Source organism: Corythoichthys intestinalis, chromosome 9 (genome assembly GCF_030265065.1).
Source record: "Corythoichthys intestinalis isolate RoL2023-P3 chromosome 9, ASM3026506v1, whole genome shotgun sequence".
Taxonomy (NCBI): domain Eukaryota; kingdom Metazoa; phylum Chordata; class Actinopteri; order Syngnathiformes; family Syngnathidae; genus Corythoichthys; species Corythoichthys intestinalis.
In genome coordinates, this window is record NC_080403.1 from 51,594,142 (window position 1) to 51,615,962 (window position 21,821).

The 21,821-nt window shown below is 41.0% G+C and overlaps 1 protein-coding gene across 3 annotated transcripts in view; it reads left to right on the plus strand.

Moving 5' to 3' along the window:
- Positions 1–21,821, plus strand: part of arhgef10la (Rho guanine nucleotide exchange factor (GEF) 10-like a) — a 389,757-nt gene that overhangs the window by 302,021 nt on the left and 65,915 nt on the right. The window lies entirely within an intron of this gene.

Below are 21,821 nucleotides of genomic sequence, written 5' to 3' on the forward strand. Positions count from 1 at the left end.
TGCAAATCATGGTGGAAAATAAGTATTTGGTCAACACCAAAAGTTCATCTCAATATTTTGTTATGTCCCCTTTGTTGGCAATAACGGAGGCCAAACGTTTTCTGTAACTCTTCACAAGCTTTTCACACACCGTTGCTGGTATTTTGGCCCATTCCTCCATGCAGATCTCCTCTAGAGCAGTGATGTTTTGGGCCTGTCGTTGGGCAACACGGACTTTCAACTCCCTCCACAGATTTTCAATGGGGTTGAGATTTGGAGACTGGCTAGGCCACTCCAGGACCTTGAAATGCTTCTTACAAAGCCACTCCTTTGTTGCCATGGCTGTGTATTTGGGATCATTGTCATGCTGAAAGACCCAGCCACATCTCATCTTCAGTGCCCTTGCTGATGGAAGGAGATTTTCACTCAAAATCTCTCGATACATGGCACCATTCTTTCTTTCTTTTACACAGATCAGTCGTCCTAGTCCCTTTGCAGAAAAACAGCCCCGAAGCATGGTGTTTCCACCCCCGTTGCTTCAGAGTGGGCATGGTGTTCTTCGGATGCAATTCAGTATTCTTTCTCTTCCAAACACGAGAACCTGTGTTTCTACCAAAAAGTTCTATTTTGGTTTCATCTGACCTTAACACATTCTCCCAGTCCTCTTCTGAATCTTCCAAATGCTCTCTAGCGAACTGCAGACGGGCCTGGACGTGTACCTTCTTCAGCATGGGGACACGTCTGGGATTGCAGGATTTGAGTCCCTGGCAGCGCATTGTGTTACTGATAGTAGCCTTTGCTACTGTGGTCCCAGCTCTCTGTAGGTTATTCACTTGGTCCCCCCATGTGGTTCTGGGATTTTTGCTCACCGTTCTTGTTATCATTTTGACGCCACGGGGTGAGGAGGGAAGTGAAAGTCCGTGTTGCCCAACGACAGCCCCAAAACATCACTGCACTAGAGAAGATCTGCATGGAGGAATGGGCCAAAATACCAGCAACAGTGTGTGAAAAGCTTGTGAAGAGTTACGAAAACATTTGACCTCTGTTATTGCCAACAAAGGGTACATAATAAAGTATTGAAATGAACTTTTGGTATTGACCAAATACTTAGTTTCCACCATGATTTGCAAATAAATTCTTTAAAAATCAAACAATGTGATTTTCTGTTTTTTTTTTTTCCCATATTCTGTCTCTCATGGTTGAATTTTACCCATGTTGACAATTACAGGCCTCTCTTATATTTTCAAGTGTGAGAACTTTCACAATTAGTGGTTGACTAAATACTTATTTGCCCCACTGTAAGTCGCACCCACAGCCAAACTGTGGAAAAAAAACTGCGACTTATAGTCCGAAAAATACGATACTTACGTTTGATCATGGACAAACATGTAGAAAAGATCTCCTCAGACACATCCTGCCATGTTAGCTGCAGAACAACTGCAGCTGCTCTCGTATGACTCTTACTGTTTACGTCTTCGCCGTGTAGTTAAGCATTAATTTACGCCATATTCATGTTGACCATGTGGCAGTTACGCAGTCATCCGACGTCGGCTGGTTTGTCCGGCAGTCAAATGAGCCCTCTGACCGCAGCAGAGGAACAACAAGCTCTAACTTGCTTGCGGCCGGGTGGGTTGCCGATCGGCGAAGAAAATCGACAACGCCGCTGCTGTGTGACACGATCCGGGCTAGTTTTGTGTGATTTTTCGCTTCGAAGACTTTAACACAGCGGTCTCAAACCGACTCCACAAAGGGCCGCAGTGGGTCCTGGTTTTTGTTCCAACAGATCCAGCACAAACAGTTCAACCAATGAGGTTTCTACTAACATAAGCAGCACCTGATTGCAATCAACTGATTACACTTGTAAGAAACCAGATTGGTGAAAAGGTATTTGTCTCGTTTGGTTGGAATGAAATCCAGTACCCCCTGCGGCCCTTTGAGGACCGGTTTGAGACCACTGCTTTAACACATCACTCGGTTCGGGTTAGCATGTTGGCTAGCTGTCACGCCTCATAGTTTGTTTACATTCTCCGGGGCAAGGGCAGGGAAATGAGAAAAGCCTGACTAACTACGGTGGCATAAAATATCGTTCGGGAGGTGCGACAGTAAAGGTGAAGTCGACAGTTTTGACCATTATGGAGTAATTCAGCCACGTCGTACTGAAGAAATGCATTTTTATTATATCATATTCCATTTAGCACAAGACTGTTATTTGTCATGACCATACAATTCATTTAGCAATTGGGGAAAAAAATACTTGGATAAATGAATCTCCTATAAAAATATTGGAGTAGAGAGACTGAAACAAGGACATTTTGCGCCTCTCTCCGTCACATAGCCCTCGTTCTGAATAATTTCCCCTCAGTGGGCTGCATTCTAAATCAGATGAAACCAAGACCCTGCTGACGTCATCCTCCTGTTGGGGACGCTAGAGCCCTACAATGGTAGGCGTGGCTAAAGGGCGGATTAAAAGACTAATTTCTCGTCATCTGCGCTTTGCCAAATTGTTGTATGTAGTCGAATCGTCTCGAAATATGATTCTAATTCACATAATAATGCTATTTAGGACTTTTTTTAACCTTTCGTATGCACTTTAATGCCTATTTATGAGTGCAATAAAACTAAAACTCAAATGACATTATCTCCCGTTTTACTTGGTCGATTGACTTCAAGTAAAAACTGGTGTGGACCTCAACTTCCGCGCGTTCAAATGAGACCAACCAGTGGCACGTGTGTGACGTAATTACAACGTGACGAGGCTTCAAAGATGATATGCGTAAACGTGTCATTGCCGACACGTTCGGTGTCAATGGTGTGAATAAGCGTGTCCATGTAAATGTAGCTATTGACGGGGCTAGACCGTCCAAATGGTTTAAAAAATCTCGCAAAACAGTTTGTATTTCTCAGTAAATGGCTGACACGGAATTAGTTTGTATGAAATTAGTAAGTGATGTTAAAGAGGTGTGTCGGTACTTAATAGTCTTGCCGGAGCAGCTGTTAATATGTCCAAAGCTTTAAATAATGCGAGACTGTCATTTCCCTTGGCAACCGATGAAGCAGGCAGCGTGTGGGCAGCCACCGGCCTTGAACGCTGCCACACTTTTGCATGCATCTAATCTCACTTTGCGATGAGGGACGGATGCTTCGAAAGGCTTAACCAAGGTTGTTGGCCTTGCTTTATTTTATGGCTTATGAATGTCTAAGAGGGCCTTTAAAGTTTTGATTGTAACACCTTGACGACTATTGTCTACAATTTGTCACCACAGTTTCTATTTGGAATGCATTAATTTATTTCACTGCCATTGTTCCATCATTGCCAGCCCCCAGTCAAAATGGATTGGACATCTATCGCCGTCAATGAAAGCTAGTGAGTTAATAAATGGATGGAAAAGGGAAAGAAATTCCCAAACTAACTATTAAACACATATGTGCGAGGCAGGAATTAGATGGAATTCAGGAAAAAAAAACTCCTTCACATACAGTTGGGCAAATAAGTATTTATTTAACCACCAATTGTGCAAGTTCTCCTACTTGAAAAGATGAGAGAGGCCTGTAATTGTCAACATGGGTAAACCTCAACCATGAGAGACAGAATGTGGGAAAAAAACAGAAAATGACATTGTTAGATTTTTAAAGAATATATTTCCAAATTAGAGTGGAAAATAATTTCACTAAATCAGGAGTACTTTAGATAAAACGTTATTTAGGTTCGCTACAACAAAGCCTTCTAGAGAAGTCTTCTGTTTTAAGATGGCGGCTGTTCACTAACGCCGTCAAGTCCATCATTTCGCATCTAGTTTCCTATACATGTTCTAATGCCGCCGTTGTCTATCATTTCGCATCTAGTTCTACATACAAAAAAACTGAAAATCCCATTGTTTGATTTTTAAAGAAATTATTTCCAAATTAGAGTGGAAAATAAGTATTTGGTCACCTACAAACAAGCAAGATTTCTGGCTGTCAAAGAGGTCTAAATTCTTCTAACGAGGTCTAATGAGGCTCCACTCGTTACCTGTTTTAATGGCACCTGTTTTAACTCATTATCGGTATAAAAGACACCTCTCCACAATGTCAGTCAGTCACACTCCAAACTCCATTCTGGCCAAGACCAAAGAGCTGTTGAAGGACACCAGAGACAAAATTGTAGACCTGGACCAGGCTGTGAAGACTCAATCTGCAATAGGTAAAATGTGGGCGCAATTATTAGAAAATGGAAGACATTCAAGACCACTGATAATCTCCCTCGATCTGTGGCTCCATGCAAGATCTCACCCCGTGGCGTCAAAATGATAACAAGAACGGTGAGCAAAAATCCCAGAACCACACGGGGGGACCTTGTGAATGACCTACAGAGGGACCACAGTAACAAAGGCTACTATCAGTAACACAATGCGCCCCAGGGACTCAAATCCTGCACTGCCAGACGTGTCCCCCTGCTGAAGAAACTACACATCCAGGCCCATCTGCGGTTCGCTAGAGAGCATTTGGAAGATTCAGAAGAGGAATGGGAGAATGTGTTATGGTCAGATGAAACCAAAATAGAACTTTTTGTTAGAAACACTGGTTCTCGTGATTGGAGGAGAAAGAATACTGAATTGCATCCGAAGAACACCATGCCCACTGTGAAGCATGTGGGTGGAAACATCATGCTTCGAGGCTGTTTTTCTGCAGAGGGACAAGGACGACTGATCTGTGTAAAGGAAAGAATGAATGGGGTCATGTATCGAGATTTTGAGTGAAAATCTCCTTCCATCAGCAAGGGCACTGAAGATGAGACGTGGCTGGGTCTTTCAGCCTGACAATGATCCCAAATACACTGCCATGGCGACAAAGGAGTGGCTTCGTAAGAAGCATTTCAAGGTCCTGGAGTGGCCTAGCCAGTATCCAGATCTCAACCCCATAGAAAATCTGTGGAGGGAGTTGAAAGTCCGTGTTGCCCAATGACAACCCCAAAACATCACTGCTCTAGAGGAGATCTCAATGGAGGATTGGGCCAAAATACCAGCAAAAGTGTGTGAAAAGCGAGCCTCCGTTATTGCCAACAAAGGATAAAACAACAACAACAAAGTATTGAGATGAACTTTTGGTAATGACCAAATACTTATTTTCCACCATGATTTCCAAATAAATTCTTTAAAAATCAAACAATGTGATTTTTTTTTTTTTCCCAACATTCTGTCTCTCATGGTTGAGGTTTACCCATGTTGATAACTACAGGTCTCTCTAATATTGTCAAGTGGGAGAACTTGCACAATTAGTGGTTGACTAAAAACTTATTTGCCCCACTGTATCACCATTTCGAAATTTTGTCATACCCCCAGTCCTTACATCCGTGGATGCCTGTAAACTAGTAAATTGTCGATGGTGCGGCTTATTGCCAGGTGCGCTCTATAGTCCAGAAATGACGCTCCTTTTCGAGTGGGCAAGCTAACCGCTGCTAATAGCGGACATTTGCTAAAACAGATTTCCCGATTTTCTTTGGTATTTACATCGTAGAGTCTAGGGTTGTTCCGATCATGTTTTTTTGCTCCCAATCCGATCCCGATCGTTTTAGTTTGAGTATCTGCCGATCCCGATATTTCCCCATCCGATTGCTTTTATTTTTTTGCTCCCGATTCAATTCCAATCATTCCCGATAATTTTTCCCGATCATATACATTTTGGCAATGCATTAAGAAAAAAATGAATAAAACTGGGACGAATATATACATTCAACATACAGTACATAAGTACTGTATTTGTTTACTATGACAATAAATCCTCAAGATGGCATTTACATTATTAACATTCTTTCTGTGAGAGGGATCCACGAATAGAAAGGCTTGTGATTCTTAAAGGATAAATGTGACTTTGTATATTGTGACTAAATATTGCCATCTAGTGTATTTGTTGAGTGTTCAGTTAATGATACTGTAGCCATTTAACTATATTTTTTTGCCGATTCCAATACTTTGATTCCAATACTTTGAAAATGACGTGATCGGACCCGATCCATCGGGATGCCGATCGATCGGAACATCTCTAGTAGAGTCCGAAAAGCATCAGACAACAACTGGAGCCCCTCGTCTCCGACTCGAGCGTAGTTCACCGCCACTGTCTCGCGCACTCTAAAGCAATCTAATTAAAGCTGGCAAAGCATTTTGGAAGTGGCCGCCTCCCCCCTGAGTGGCGAGCGGGACCGAGTCCAGATCAACACTCCACATCGCTCGTCTCCCTAAACGAGTGGCGAGCGCTTTGCCAGGAACGTGGCGGCGGATGTCACGAGGGGCTAAAACGTGAGCGTGCAAACGGCGAGGCGGGCTGAAGCGTGTAGGTGGGGAGGCGCCACTTGAAACCATCTTTTTTCCTCTCGGCCCGCTAATTCCTCGCTATCGTTGTCTTCGCAGTCTGTTCAACAGAGCGTTATTTGTTCTGGCTCGTCCTCCAGAGCCCACAGGATCTCTCCTGTCCAGATCCCGCTCGCTGATACAAATCAAACAAATGATTGCATGCAAATACGGGTGAGCGTGGAAGAGAGGGGCTAAAGACTATATTTAGCTCCTGTCAGCGTCGCGTGATGTGATTTAGGCAAGGAACAAATCCCCGCTTTCCCCCCGCCGAGAAGGGTCCTCGTGTTTCGTGCCAACGTCTGGCGAGGCGCCTCTCAGAAGAGATTAATGAAGCGATACGGGCCTTCTCACCGTGGCGTCGTCACATGGACTTTCAGGTGGCGGGACGTGGAGGGATAACTCGTTCGCTGCCATTGACGGCGATTCAATCGGCTCGGAAGTCTTTCTCTGTCAGTGGAAGATTGGCACTAAGTTCTTCAAAAATGTTCTGTCTTTGTCACCAGTTTCGGGCCACTTCAGAATAATAATTAGTTTTTGTGACAAGTAATTACTAACTGTAACTGAGTTTGTAACTCATTTAGTGCCGCGACGATTAATCGATTAACTTGAGTATTCGATTAGAAAAAAAGATTCGAATAAAATTTTGCTGCTTTGAGTATTCGTTTAATTTAAGTGGCGTCTTAATGGTTTGTATTGAAACTGCATTTAGTTTTCTTGATTTGGGTGGATACATTACCTTCTAGTCTGCCTCATTTCACATGGCTGAGTCCAGGTGCTCCCTGTTAAGACCAACATAAGTTAAGTTTTTGTTTGAGCTAATTTTTTTTTTTTTTTTTTTTTTTTATGCATTCGTAATTTAGTTTAGGTATATTTAGCCTATTTTTGTGGGAATATGTGTCTAAACCATTTGTTAAGAGCATTGTAAAAAAGTTAGCATTTTAAAGCATTTTAACTAGCGGACTTTTGCTATGTAAGTTAGCCAATCGTTCTTTTGTTGTACATACAAGTTGTGGTCAAAGGTTTACGTACACTTGTGAAGAACATAATGTCATGGCTCTCTTGAGTTTCCAGTTATTTCTACAACTCTGATTTTTCTCCGATAGAGTGATTGGAACAGATACTTCTTTGTCACAAAAAACATTCATGAAGTTTGGTTCTTTTATGACTTTATTATGGGTGAACAGAAAAAAGTGATCAAATCTGCTGGGTCAAAGATATACATACAGCAGCACTAATATTTGGTAACATGTCCCTTGGCCATTTTCACTTCAATTAGGCGCTTTTGGTAGCCATCCACAAGCTTCTGGCAAGCTTCTGGTTGAATCTTTGACCACTCCTCTTGACAGAATTGGTGCAGTTCAGTTAAATTTGATGGCTTTCTGACATGGACTTGTTTCTTCAGCATTGTCCACAAGTTCTCAATGGGGTTTAAGTCAGGACTGTGGGAAGGCCATTTGAAAACCTTAATTCTAACCTGATTTAGCCATTCCATTACCACTTTTGATGTGTGTTTGGGGTCATTGTCCTGTTGGAACACCCAACTGCGCCCAAGACCCAATCTTCGGGCTGATGACGTTAGGTTATCTTGAAGAATTTGAAGGTAGTCCTCCTTCTTCATGATCCCATTTACTCTCTGTAAAGCACCAGTTCCATTGGCAGCAAAACAGCCCCACAGCATAATACTACCACCACCGTGCTTGACGGTAGGCATGGTGTACTTGGGGTTAAAGGCCTCACCTTTTCTCCTCCAAACATATTGCTGGGCATTGTGGCCAAACAGCTCGATTTTTGTTTCGTCTGACCATCTGACTTACCTTTGTCCATGTGATCAGCAGCAAACTTCAGTCGAGCGTTAAGGTGCCGCTTTTGGAGCAAGGGCTTCCTTCTTGCACAGCAGCTTCTCAGTCCACGGAGATGCAAAACACGCTTGACTGTGGACACTGACACCTGTGTTCCAGCAGCTTCTGAGTCTTGGCAGATCTGCTTTTTGGTGATTCTCGGTTGAATCTTCACCGTCCTGACCAATTTTCTCTCAGCAGCAGGTGATTACTTCATGAATGTTTTTTGTGACAAAGAAGTATCTGTTCCAATCACTCTATCGGAGAAAAATCAAGAGTTGTAGAAATTACTGGAAACTCAAGAGAGACATGACATGTTCTTCACAAGTGTATGTCAACTTGTGACCACAACTGTAGATTCTCATTTATTTATTTTTCACACCGTTTGAGGCTCAGCTCAGGTAATTTAATTTTTAATGTTCCTTATCCGATTACTCGATTATTCGAACTAATGGTTCATCGATTAATCGACTACTAAAATAATCGATAGCTGCAGCCCTAAACTCATTTACTCCATCTAAAAGGTAATAAGTTACCTGGCAAAGTAACTAGTTTATGTACATTACTGTGTATCACAAAAAGTGAGTACACCCCTCGCATTTCTGCAGATATTTAAGTATATCTTTTCATGGGACAACACTGACAAAATGACAATTAGACACAATAAAAAGTAGTCTGTGTGCAGCTTATATAATAGAGTTCATTTATTTTTCCCTCTAAATAACTCAAAATATAGCCATTAATATCGAAACCCTGGCAACAAAGGTGAGTACACCGCATAGAAACTAGGTACATCCCTAAATGTCCAAATTGAGTACTGTTTGTCATTTTCCCTCCAAAATGTCATATGACTCGTTACAGGAATGCTGTCAGCATTTCTGCAGAGATTGAAGAGGTGGGGGGTCAGCCTGTTAGTGCTCAAACCATACGCTGCACTCTACATCAAATTGGTGTGCATGGCTGTCACCCCAGGAGGAAGCCTCTTCTGAAGACGGTACACAAGAAAGCCCGCCGGTCTCATCAGACTATAGGACATGGTTCCAGTAATCCATGTGCTTTGTTGACATGTCTTCAGCAAACTGTTTGTGGGCCTTCTTGTGTACTGTCTTCAGATAGTTATTGTGAATCGATGACAGAAACTATGGCGAATTTTCATCATGTTCTCGTGTCGTCAGATGACAACTGGCATCCATCTGGTTATGTTTCAGTTTCTCAAGACACGTTTGCAGCGCCTCATCGTGACCTCATTGTCATGAAAAAAATTGTTCGTTGACGAAACATTTTCGTTATCGTCATCGTTGACGAAAACAACACTGCTTACATGTGTGTTTTGGAAATATAGTCATCCCACGTTTTACGTGGTTAATGACTATTTGTCAATGACGACTCACCAGGAACTTTGTGAAATCGGCTTGTAATAAATTTTCGTCATTTACTTAAAGACAGATCCTGTTTGTATCATTAACTGATCATTAATTGGTGATTAATCAATTATCTATTTTTCGTGGGAGCCGTAATTCCTATGAAGCTGTTTATATTTACTGTATATATAGTTGACCAGCATCTTACTGGTGACACCAGCAAAAAAATAAATAAATAAATAAAACTTTTACTGTTTTTTTTTTTTTTTTTTTAATTCGGTGCATCGATGCAGTTTATTCATGAATGTATTCCCTTTAATGAATGGCTTCTTTATTCCCTTTTCCACTATTTATCATCTCTGACATTCAACACATTTTCAGTTTTTTTGTTCCAACATTAATATTCACACATATACACTCTTATAAATAATCTACAAACACCCGACAAAGTAAAAACAAATACAAGAGAATAATTTACCCGCGACTATTCGATCAATCTCATTTCAAAAATGTTCAGCCTTGTCATTTAGTCGAGCGTAATAAATGTTCTGTCCTTTTCTGTAACACTCTCACAGCTTCCAATAAAACTGTCTTTGTCCATATCTGCCTGTTTGCCACTCATCCTCTGGCAACAGAATCAACATTATTGCTTAATATAACCTTGGTTTATTTGACTGATGTGCTTATTTTGTTCTTGTTTTTCTGTAGTTTGTCGCCTTCTTTTTATGAAGTTATGCCGATTCTGGCCAGTTTAGTCAGACTCCAACTTCATGACATCGCACACACAATCCTACCAGGCCCTGCCTCCTATAGGCACATTTCTTCACCCTTTATACAATTTGTTATTGTTGTCTTTTTAATATAATCTTTTATTAATTAACCAGAAAATAAATGCAGCTAGAAACTGCAATTTCTGGAGAAATTACTCTGGGTCTTTACCATGTGGAGATACAGACAATGTTCCCTCTAATTTTTCATGTGTCTGAGCAAACACACAATCTCCCTGAGCACACTACGGCCCATGGTGAGCAACATCAGATGTGTACCGTATTTTTTTGGGACTATAAGTTGCACCAGCCAAAAAATGCGCAATGAAAAAGTAAAAACATATATGTCGCACCGGCGTATAAGTTGCATTTTTGGGGGAAATTTATTTGGTATAATCCACCACCAAAAACAGACATGTCATTTTGAAAGGCAATTTAGAATAAAAATACAATAGAGAACAACAGGCTGAAGAAGTGTACGGTATGATAACATTACATGACTCATAAACAACGAACTGAGAACATGCCTGGTATGTCAATGTAACATAGCTATTTAGAGTTATTCAGATAACTATAGCATAAACAACATGCTAACTAGCAACAATGATATAATAATGTGTGAATAAGTTCACATATAAGTCGCTCCAGAAAATAAGACGCACCCTCTGCCAAACTAAGAAAAAAACTGCGATTTATAGTCCGAAAAATACGGTACATAGCGGCCACACACACCAGTATCATGCCTTTTCACGCCTATTAGCATTTCTACTGCCCGTAAATTATCCAGTAGTAAGAGCATTTAATGATTAATATCCATAATTAAAATATCTTAATAAATGTCACTGGAATACACACCAATCTGACTTAAATTGTACCTTATTTTTCACGTCTTAACATATATAGGATTTGGTGTACTGATATGTCAGTGCTCTCATCTACTATCAGTGTATGCCAGGGTGCATTTTTAACACTGCACATAGTCTCGTTCTCCACTATATCATTGATTGAGTATACAAATTCAAAGGCATAGTTTTTACTTCGCCAGCTTTCTGGTATACTCACATACTTTGCCATGTGATTGTGGATTTGTTGAACTGACACCATTGAAGCATTCATTTCGATGGTGAGTAAAATATTGTCAATGAGAACTTCAACTTGCTCTGGGTCAGATTTTGTTTTGTGGGACAGCTCGTTTCTCTTCTGTCGGTCTTTTGCATTCTCCCGCAATAATGTACTAATCCCCTGTCGCATCTTGAGTCTTTGTCATTTTCAACAGCTTTAAAATGACTTTTCTGCTGAATATGACGCTTGAGGTAGTCCAACTTCCATTCAGTCCACATTTTTCCCTCTGAAAACTCACTTGGTACTTTGGCTTCAGTTTCACCGCTTGTTCGTCTATTTGCACATGCTAGGACAGCCACTCCTTCTTATATGGACCGCATTTCTTTTTTTTACTTTGGCTTGGTGAGTGGATGTGTCGCTGCCCGTTCGTTTCGCCATGATAAGGGGTTGGCCTTTACGTCTCTCAACTCCGCCGCACTCACGCACTGTTGTCAGCTTGCTAAAACTACACCGCGCGTGTAGGCTGGGCAATACGCAAGCAATGTCAATGCTATGATTGGCTGCGTAGCGGAAGTGAACCTTATCGTATCATTTGCTGGACACCTGTCACTCACCGAGTTACAACATACGTTTCTGTTGATTTTTTTTTTTTTTTGTGCGCAGCATTGAATTTGTTGTGCGCAGAGTAGGTGCCAGCAGTGCGCGATTGCGCACGCGCGCAGCATAGAGGGAACATTGGATACAGATCTTAGCCCCGCCCAAGTTTGTCTGAGGACATTTCGGGGACAATATCAGGTCACTTCCTGTTGATTTGGGGACATTTCGGGGACATGTCCAGGTCAAATCAGGTAATTTGGGGACATTTGGGGGTGCGTGTCCTAGTTATATCAGGTCATTTGGGGGACATTTGAGGGGCGTGTCCTGGTCATATAAGGTCATATGGGCATATTTGGGGGGCGTGTTCTGGTCATATCAGGTCATTTGGGGACCTTTGGGGGGCGTGTCCTGGTCATATCATATCATTTGGGGGGCGTTTCCTGGTCATATCAGGTCATTTGGGGGACACATCCTATTGTTAACTGGTCATTTCCTGTTGATTTGGGGACATTTGTTTTTTTGCCATTGAAAATTAATGGGAAATTAGAACGTCCGTGGCCGTCAATGGCATCGACTTACATTTGCGTAAATGGAATCCAAGTACATTAGCATCAATAGAATATAATTTAACATAATCTTTTATTAAGTAACCAGAAAATAAATGCGGCTAGAAACTGGAGAATTTCTGGAGAAATTACTCTGGGTCTTCGCTGTGTGGAGATACCGATCTTAGCCCCGCCCAGGTTTGTTTCAGGACATTTCGGGGACAATATCAGGTCACTTCCTTTTGATTTGGGGACATTTGGAGGACACGTCCTGGTCATACCAGGTCACTGCCTGTTGATTTGGGAACATTTCGGGGACATGTCTAGGTCAAATCAGGTCATTTGGAGACATTTAGGGGTGCGTGTCCTGATCATATAAGGTCATATGGGCACATTTGGGGAGCGTCTTCTGGTTATATCAGGTCATTTGGGGGGCGTGTCCTGGTCATATCAGGTCATTTGGGGACAATTGGGGGGTCGTGTCCTGGACATATCAGGTCATTTGGGGGACACATCCTATTGTTAACTGGTCATTTCCTGTTGATTTGGGGACATTTGTTTTTTTTGCCATTGAAAATTAATGGGAAATTTGAATGTCCATGGCCGTCAATGTCATTTACTTACATTTGTGTCAATAGAATCCAAGTACATTGGCATCAATAGAATCAACAAACATGGCCGTCAGTGACATTAAACAAAGTAAATGCCATTGAAAATGAATGGGAAATTTGGACGTCCCTGGCCGTCAATGGCATCGACATCCATATGCGTCAATGGAATCCAAGTACATTGGCATCAATAGAATTGATATACATGGCCGTCAATGGCATCAATACACTATAAATTCCATTTGAAATTCCAATGAAAGCGAATGGGAAATTTGAACCAACGTTGCATCCTGTTAAAAAGGAATGGGAAAGATTTTGGCAATTTTTTGGGGAACCGTACATCTTTGCTAAATTCTGCATACAACTTTTATGCCCCGTACTGTCCTGGAATTTTTTGTTTAATTTAGGCGATTTGGTCCAAAATTGTACGACAAGTAGCGTTTCGAAAAAAAAATTGTCCCCCCCCCCCAAAAATAAACACATGTTTGAATGGAAAATTTTGGGGGGGGTCAATCTAAAAATTCCTAGCGGCGGGCAAAAATTCCGGTCACTTTGACATTTGAACGGTGACGGTCTCTCAATCGGTTTGGGCTGTGCGGCGCGCCAAAGGAATTTTCGTTATCGCCATCGTTGACGAAAACCACGCTGGTTTGATATCTATCGCTGTCAATGGCAGTTAATTTTGGGGCATCTACAGGTCACTTCCTGGTCACTTGGGGTTACTTTTTGTTGATTTAAGTTCAATTCTGGTTCACTTGCTTTTGATTTTGAGGGCATTTGCGAGGGACTGCATTTTGGGTCACCTCCTGTTGATATCAGCAGCTCACTTCCTGTTGATTTGGGGACATTTCGGGGACATGTCATATTGGTATCAGGTCACAAAATGTCAATGAGCTGTCATGGCAAATGGTCAAAAATCGCAAGAACCTATGTTTTCCTGCCATTGAAAATGAATGGGAAATTTGGGCATACATGGCTGTCAATGGCACCCCATTAGAAAGGAATGGGACAGTTTTTGGCCAATTTTGGGGGAATCGTACATTTTTGCTAAATTTTGCATTCAACTTTTATGCCACTTACCGTCCTAGAATTTTTAATGTGTAAATTATGCAATTTGGTCAAAAATTGTACGACAAGTTGTGTTTCGAAAAAATTTTGCCCCCCAAAGTGAAATTCTGGTTCACTTGCTTTTGATTTTGAGGGCATTTGCGAGTGACTTCTGTTTATTTTACTGCATTTTGGGTCACTTCCTGTTTATCGTTATTCAATTCGGCATCACTTCCTGCTAATTTTGAGTATTTCCGTAGTAAATCATTTCTATCAGAGGAGTAAAATCACAAATGAAAATGTTTTCCTCCACAAAGGCCAGTGTTTGCATGCAACACAGGAAATGAAAGCTTCCCCATTAAGGCGGACACGTAGCATCTGGCGTGCGGATTGCTTTGTTACAGTCATTATGATTGGCGGCGGTTTGTTCCAGTGAATTGCTCGCTTGTCTGGCAGGGCCCTAGGCTTTAATTGCGCCGATGACAACGCCGGACTCCGTCCCATAGAGGATGTTTGTAAACCCAAATTGAATGATTCATCATATTCGTGAAAATTTAACAAAGAATCAAGAGGAAATTTCTTTGAATACCCTGAATCCAATCAAATACCACCACCAATGTGACCGTGAAATGTGAAAATGTCAGCATAAGTGGTAAAAACGACGAACTCCGGCGATCAATTCTTTCTTGACCCTGTAAACTTGCTAAGCAACGCTGATCCTTTTCGAGAACTCGCTTGAACTTTTTCTCCCGCAATAAAAAAGACAGTAGATGATAATGTGTTTAACATTCAACTTGAGCAGCGGCTACAAATGACAAAGTCAGAAAGGATAATTGATTTGATATTTCACTTTATTCAAACTGCTGACAGGGAAAGTATAGTCAATCAAGCACGCGGAATTTCCATGAAAGCACTGAAATAGGTTTTAAACATTTATTTAACTGTTCAGACACTCTTAAAAATGATTAGATTTTTATAGTAATTCATGGTTAGGATTAGTTGGAAACTGGATTTGTGGGACAGATACATATATTATCCATCCATCCATCCATCCATCGTCTACCACTTAATCCGGGGTTGGGTTGCGGGGACCCAGCCAATTCAACCAGCTCCTCCGGCCGAATTCCAAGGCGTTCCCAGGCCGGCCAAGAGACATACCGTAATTCCCAGAATACAAGGCGCACCCCAAATTTACTTGTAAAATCTAGGGGAAATTATTGTACCCATTTATAACGCGCACCCTAATTTTAGCACCAATAAATAGAAGAATACAAGAAAACAGCTCGTGTACAGATACAGAAATGTCATTTGACTGATTGGTGAAACACAGCACAAGCAACATTGGTAGTTCAAAACATTACCATAAACTGACAATATTTACGGTAATAATATGATTTGACAACTTCTCCAACTTACCAGAATCTAGGAGAAAACAAAACAGATGTGACTTTTCTTTTAAAGCAGACATGTCCAAAGTCCGGCCCGGGGGGGCAAATGCGGCCCGTGGACAAATTTCATCCGCCCCCAGCCTCTGTCATAAAATCAATAACGTCTGGCCCACACACAGACTTAATAAATTGGTCAGGAATACTGCTACCAGCATATGAAGTTGCTTACACACTAAATGCTGCTCCTTAAAAACATGTTTACGAACGAATGGAAATTTTGGGGGGTCCATCGAAAAATTCCTATAGGTGGGTGAAAATTCCGTCATTTTGACATTTGAACGGTGACGGTCGGTAAATCGGATTGGGCTGTGCGGCGCGCTGAAGGAATTGTAGTTATCGTCATCGTTGACGAAAACAACACTGGTTTGATGTCTATCACTGTCAATGACAGTTTCTCCAGTTAAATGTGGAGAAGACAGAGGTGATCATTTTTGGGCCGAAAAAGGAAAGGTCAAAGATAAGCAGGCAACTTAGCACAATGTCACTTACAGCTACAAATTAAGTCAGAAACCTTGGCGTAATTATTGATTCAGACCTAAAAATTCATAGCCATCTAAAGTCCGTCACTAAATCCGCTTATTACCACCTAAAAAATATAACCAGAATTAAGGGGCTTCTGACTCAACAAGACATGGAAAAACTTATGCATGCATTCATTTTCAGCAGATTGGACTATTGCAACGGTATATTTACAGGTCTTGATAAAAAATCAGTCAGGAAGCTGCAGCTAGTACAGAATGCTGCAGCCAGAATTCTCACAAATACAAGGAAGCTGGACCACATTACACCGGTTTTGAAATCGCTACACTGGCTTCCAGTGAGTCAAAGGATAGACTATAAAATACTACTGCTCGTCTACAAAACACTTAATGGCCTTGGACCAAAAATACATGCTTGACTTGTTAGATTCCTATGAGACATCTAGACCTCTAAGGTCGTCTGGAACGGGTCTTCTGCATATTCCAAGAACAAGAACCAAGCAGGGTGAGGCAGCATTTAGTTATTATGCTCCTCACCTCTGGAACAAGTTACCTGAACGTCTGAAGTATGCTCAAACTGTTAGCTCTTTTAAATCAGGGCTAAAAACGCTTTTGTTTAGCACTGCATATCCATAACTGGCTATATATTTCAATCTACCTGCTTACTATTCCTCTTGTGCTTATCTCCATTGCTGATTTCACTTATTATTATTAGTAGTAGTTTTTGTTTTATTTTTAATTTTGCTTTATTTTTATTTATTTATTTTTATTCTATTTGTGATTAAATGCGATCTTTTGTCTTGGTTTTTACGTTGTATTGATTTAGATGTGATTTTTATGATCTTCATGTGATGTAAAGCACTTTGAATTGCCTTGTGTTGAATTGCGCTATATAAATAAATTTGCCTTGCCTTGCCTTGCCTTATTTACCCACTAAAAGGCAGCAGCACTCTAAGCAACATTACCCTGTGTGACCCTTTACTCCCAATATTCTAAAACGGTGACAATCAACAAAAACAAAGTTGACTATGCGACGGCCGACGCTTCAAGGATAGTTGGAAATTGGAGTATTTCTTCACTAGAATGCGCAACAACTGTGTTTTTCTCATTTGCAAAGAGACAGTCGCTGTTTTTAAAGAGTTCAGTGTGAGGGGATATTGCTGACATGTACGACAAGATTACAGGGAAGATACGTAGCGAGAAACTTGAAGCTAGTTTAACTTCACAGCAGCAATATTTCGCAAGAGCCCGAGATTCAAAAGAGTACGCCACAAAGGCTAGTTGCGAGATTGTTGAAATTATTAATTTAAAAAAATAATAATAAAGCAAATGTGACACAAAGAATGGCTTGCTAAAATTTGCTTGAATATATTGTTCTACGTAAATGACGTCAGCCAAGGTCGGCCCACCACGTTTTTACCGCACCAAATCTGGCCCCCTTTGCAAAAGGTTTGGACACCCCTGGTCTAAAGGCTGCTGTATATCTTGCTCGTTTCATCATGATGAATAAATGTTTCTTCCATGGATTGATAGGGTAAAATGAAAGTGAGAACGTAAGTCGGAAATCCTTGAGAGCTCATCGCTGTCAACACGACAGTAGGGCTGCAGCTATCGAATATTTTAGTAATCGAGTAATCGACTGAAAATTCTATCGATTAATCGAGTAATCGGATGAAACAAATATATTTTTAGGTGAAGAGCAATTATAAATATACATGAGAAAACAAGACATTTCATCTAATCTTGAACCATTTTCAGTCAATCAATGTCTTTGTTTTCGATGTATATTGTTGAAAACAGCCAACAATTGCATCTCAGATGTAACTAGAATAAAAAAAAAAAAAAGACTTAATTCACTGCTTTCACTCAAAAAACCTTTAGATCTTATTAATTTTTTTTGCAGTGTTCAAAATAAATGTATGATACAGGTTGTATTGGAGAACATTAGGGACCAGTGCTACTTGGTGTTTTATCCAGCAATGACTACTTAGCTAAAATTGATAGTTAGCATTATTGAGTTTTTATTTTACACCCTCATCACTCCACAACGCTAGGTTATGTTAAAGCCTGTATGTAAGACACGTTAGCCACGCATCGAACGTGGTCATAATTAATAGAAACCTAGCCCTCCGCAGGGCTAACGTTATGTGTCATGAGCTAATGACATTAAAGTTCATCTTATTTATTAGCGCTTAGCGCTCTTTATTAGCACTTAGCGCTCTACTGCTATAAGATGGCGGCTGTTTACTAACGCTGGCCAGACGCGGCCGAGTCTGTCATTTCGCATTCACGCATACATGTACATACATACATACATGTAGATACATGTGATCTCTATGAGACTCATCAGACGCTACCTGCTACCAACGTAGCATCGTGCGGGCTAGTATTTCGCAACGTCGGCGTCGTTTGTAGCGGCTGTCGGCTGCAGTAAGTTTTTTTTTTTTTTCTTCTTCCTCTACGCACGTGACATCAGCGCGTTGTCCCGCATTAAAAGTAGTCCGAGCAAAACGTGATGCTTAGAGCTGTCAAAATAAACGATTACTCGAGGTGAATAAAATTACTCGGATCAGTTTTTAAACTCGAGTTACTCGAGTTGCTCGAGTATTCGTTTCAGCTCTACACGACAGTAACAATAGGAACTATTGTTATTTGGGTTTGAGTTTCCCGAGGGACCGATATAGTTGACGGACACAGGAATTGTGTGTGCTTACGTTTGTTATGGTCCGAGTTGCGGAGCTGCAATAAACGTAGACTCAAATGAGTTCAAGAAACTAAATTCTGTGCTTTATGAAGAGTGAAAAAAGCAGAATTGAACGCAGACGAAATCATTCGGCCGATTCGAGTGAAGTATTACCGAAATAAAATGGTGACGTCACGTACCGAGATGGTCGGCAACGGGTCACCGCATTCGTTTCTTCAACACAACGTGGCCGTATCAATAAAAAAAAATCGGTTTTTATATATATATTTATATGTAATATATATATATTTCTGTCTCCATCCATGTACCCGTTTATAATGCGCACCATGAGTTTACAAGTTGATTTTGCGGAATAAAAGTGCGCGTTATATTCGGGAAATTACGGTAGTCTCTCCAGCGTATCCTGGATCCTCCCTGGGGCCTCCCTCCGGTGGAACATGCCCGGAAAACCTCTCCAGGGAGGCGTCCATGAGGCATCCGAACCAGATGCCTGAGCTACCTCAACTGGCTTCTTTCAACACGGCGGAGTAGCGGCTCAACACCGAGTCCCTCCCTATCTCTAAGGGAGAGCCCGGACAACCTGCCGAGGACACTCATTTCGGCTGCTTGTATTCGCGTTCTTGTTCTTTCGGTCATGACCCACAGCTCGTGACCAGAGGCGAGGTTATGAACGTAGATCAACTGGTAAGTCGAGAGCTTCGCCAAAGCTCCTTCTTCACTACTACAGAGTCCGCATTACTGCAGATGCTGCACCGATCTGCCTGTCGATCTCCCGCTCCCTCCTACCCTCACTCGTGAACAGGACCCCAATATACTTGTACTCCTCCACTTGGAGCAGGATCTCATTCCTGACCTGGAGAGGGCATGCCACCCTTTTCCGACTGAGGACCATGGTCTCTGATAGGGGTGTGCCATCTTGTGCACCCCAGGATTCGATTTGATTACAATTCAGGGTGCTACGATTTAATTCTTGAACGATGATTACGGTTTTGATGATGACCGCGGTTATCACGATTATCGATGCATCGTGCATTACTAATTAATTAAGTAGCCAAACAAATTTTTGTCCATTATTTACCGTAATTTCCCGAATATAACGCGTACTTTTGTTTCAGTAACACTTCACTCTGATCGGCCAAATGATTTCGTCTGTGTTAAATTCTGCTTTTTTCACTCTTCATAAAGCACAGAACTAAGTTTCTTGAACTCATTTGAGTCGACGTTTATTGCAGCTCCGTAACTCGGACCATAACAAACGTAACAACACAGTCTTCCTGCGTCCGTCAACTATATCTGTCCCTCGGGAAAGTCAAACCCAAATAACAATAGTTCCTATTGTTACTGTCGTGTCGACAGCGGTGAGCTCTCTCGGATTTCCGACTTACGTTCTCACTTTCATTTTACCGTATCATTCCATGGAAGAAACATTTATTCATCATGATATAAGGAGCAAGTTATACAGCAGCCTTCAAAAGAAAAGTCACATCTGTTTTGTTTTCTCCTAGATTCTTGTAAAATGGAGAAGTTGTCAAATCATATTTTTACCGTAAATAATGTCAGTTTATGGTAATGTTTTGAACTACCAATGTGCTATGCTTGTGCTGTGTTTCACCGTTCAGTAAAATTACATTTCTGTATTTGTACACAAGCTGTTTTCTGTATTCTTCTATTTATTGGTGCTAAAATTAGGGTGCCCGTTATACACGGGTACAATAATTTCCCCTAGATTTTACAAGTAAATTTGGGGTGCGCGTTATACAGGGGTGTAACCAAATTTTTGGTACGGGGCAAAATGGATTTTGGTATGTCTTTTTTTTTGTTTTGTTTTGTTTTTTTTTAATATGAGCCATTTTTTTCCGGGGCATATGGCATTTTTGCAGGCCATGCACGTCCATGCCATTAACGGCTATGCACGTCCAAATTTTCCATTCATTTTACATGGCAGAAAAACATGTTGGGCTGTGATTTTTGGCAAAATCAATTTTGCCACATGGCAAAAAAATGCCACATACCAAAAAAAAAAAAAAAAAAAAAAAAAAGCCACATGGCAAAAACAATGCCACTACACAAAAGCCATTTTGCCACATGACAAAAAAATTCCACATGGCCAAAAACGGTTTGCCACATAGCAAAAAATGCCACATGGCCAAATCCGCTTTGCTACATAGCAAAAAAAGAAAATGCCACATGGCCAAATCCATTTTGCCACATGGCAAAAAAACACTACATGGCAAAAAGAATACCACTACACAAAATCCATTTTGCCACATGACAAAAAAATTCCACATGGTCAAATCCGTTTTGCCACATAGCAAAAATGCCACATGGCCAAATCTGTTTTGCTACATAGCAAAAAAAGAAAATACCACATGGCCAAATCCATTTTGCCACATGGCAAAAAATGACACATGGCAAAATCCATTTTGCCACATGGAAACAAATGCAACACGCCAAAATCTATTTTGGCACATACCCAAAAAAAAATGCCTCATGGCAAAATCAATTTTGGCACATGGCAAAAAAAAACCACATGGCCATAATCAATTATGCCACATGGCCAAAATCAATTTTGCCACATGGCAAAAAAAAAAAATGCCACACGGCAAAATCAATTTTGCCACATGGCCAAAAATAATGCCACATGGCAAAATCAATTTTGCCACATGGCCAAAAATAATGCCACATGCCAAAATCATTTTGGCACACACCAAAAAAATGCCACATGGCCAAATCCATTTTGCCACATGGCAAAAAATGACACATGGCAAAATCCATTTTGCCACATGGAAACAAATGCAACACGCCAAAATCCACTTTGGCACATACCAAAAAATAAAAATGCCTCATGGCAAAATCAATTTTGGCATATGGCAAAAAAAGCCACATGGTCATAATCAGTTTTGCCACATGGCCAAAATCAATTTTACCACATGGCCAAAAATAATGCCACATGCCAAAGTCCTTTTGGCACACACCAAAAAAATGCCACATGGCAAAATCCATTTTGCCACATACCAAATACCGTATTGGCCCGAATATAAGACGGCCCTGATTATAAGA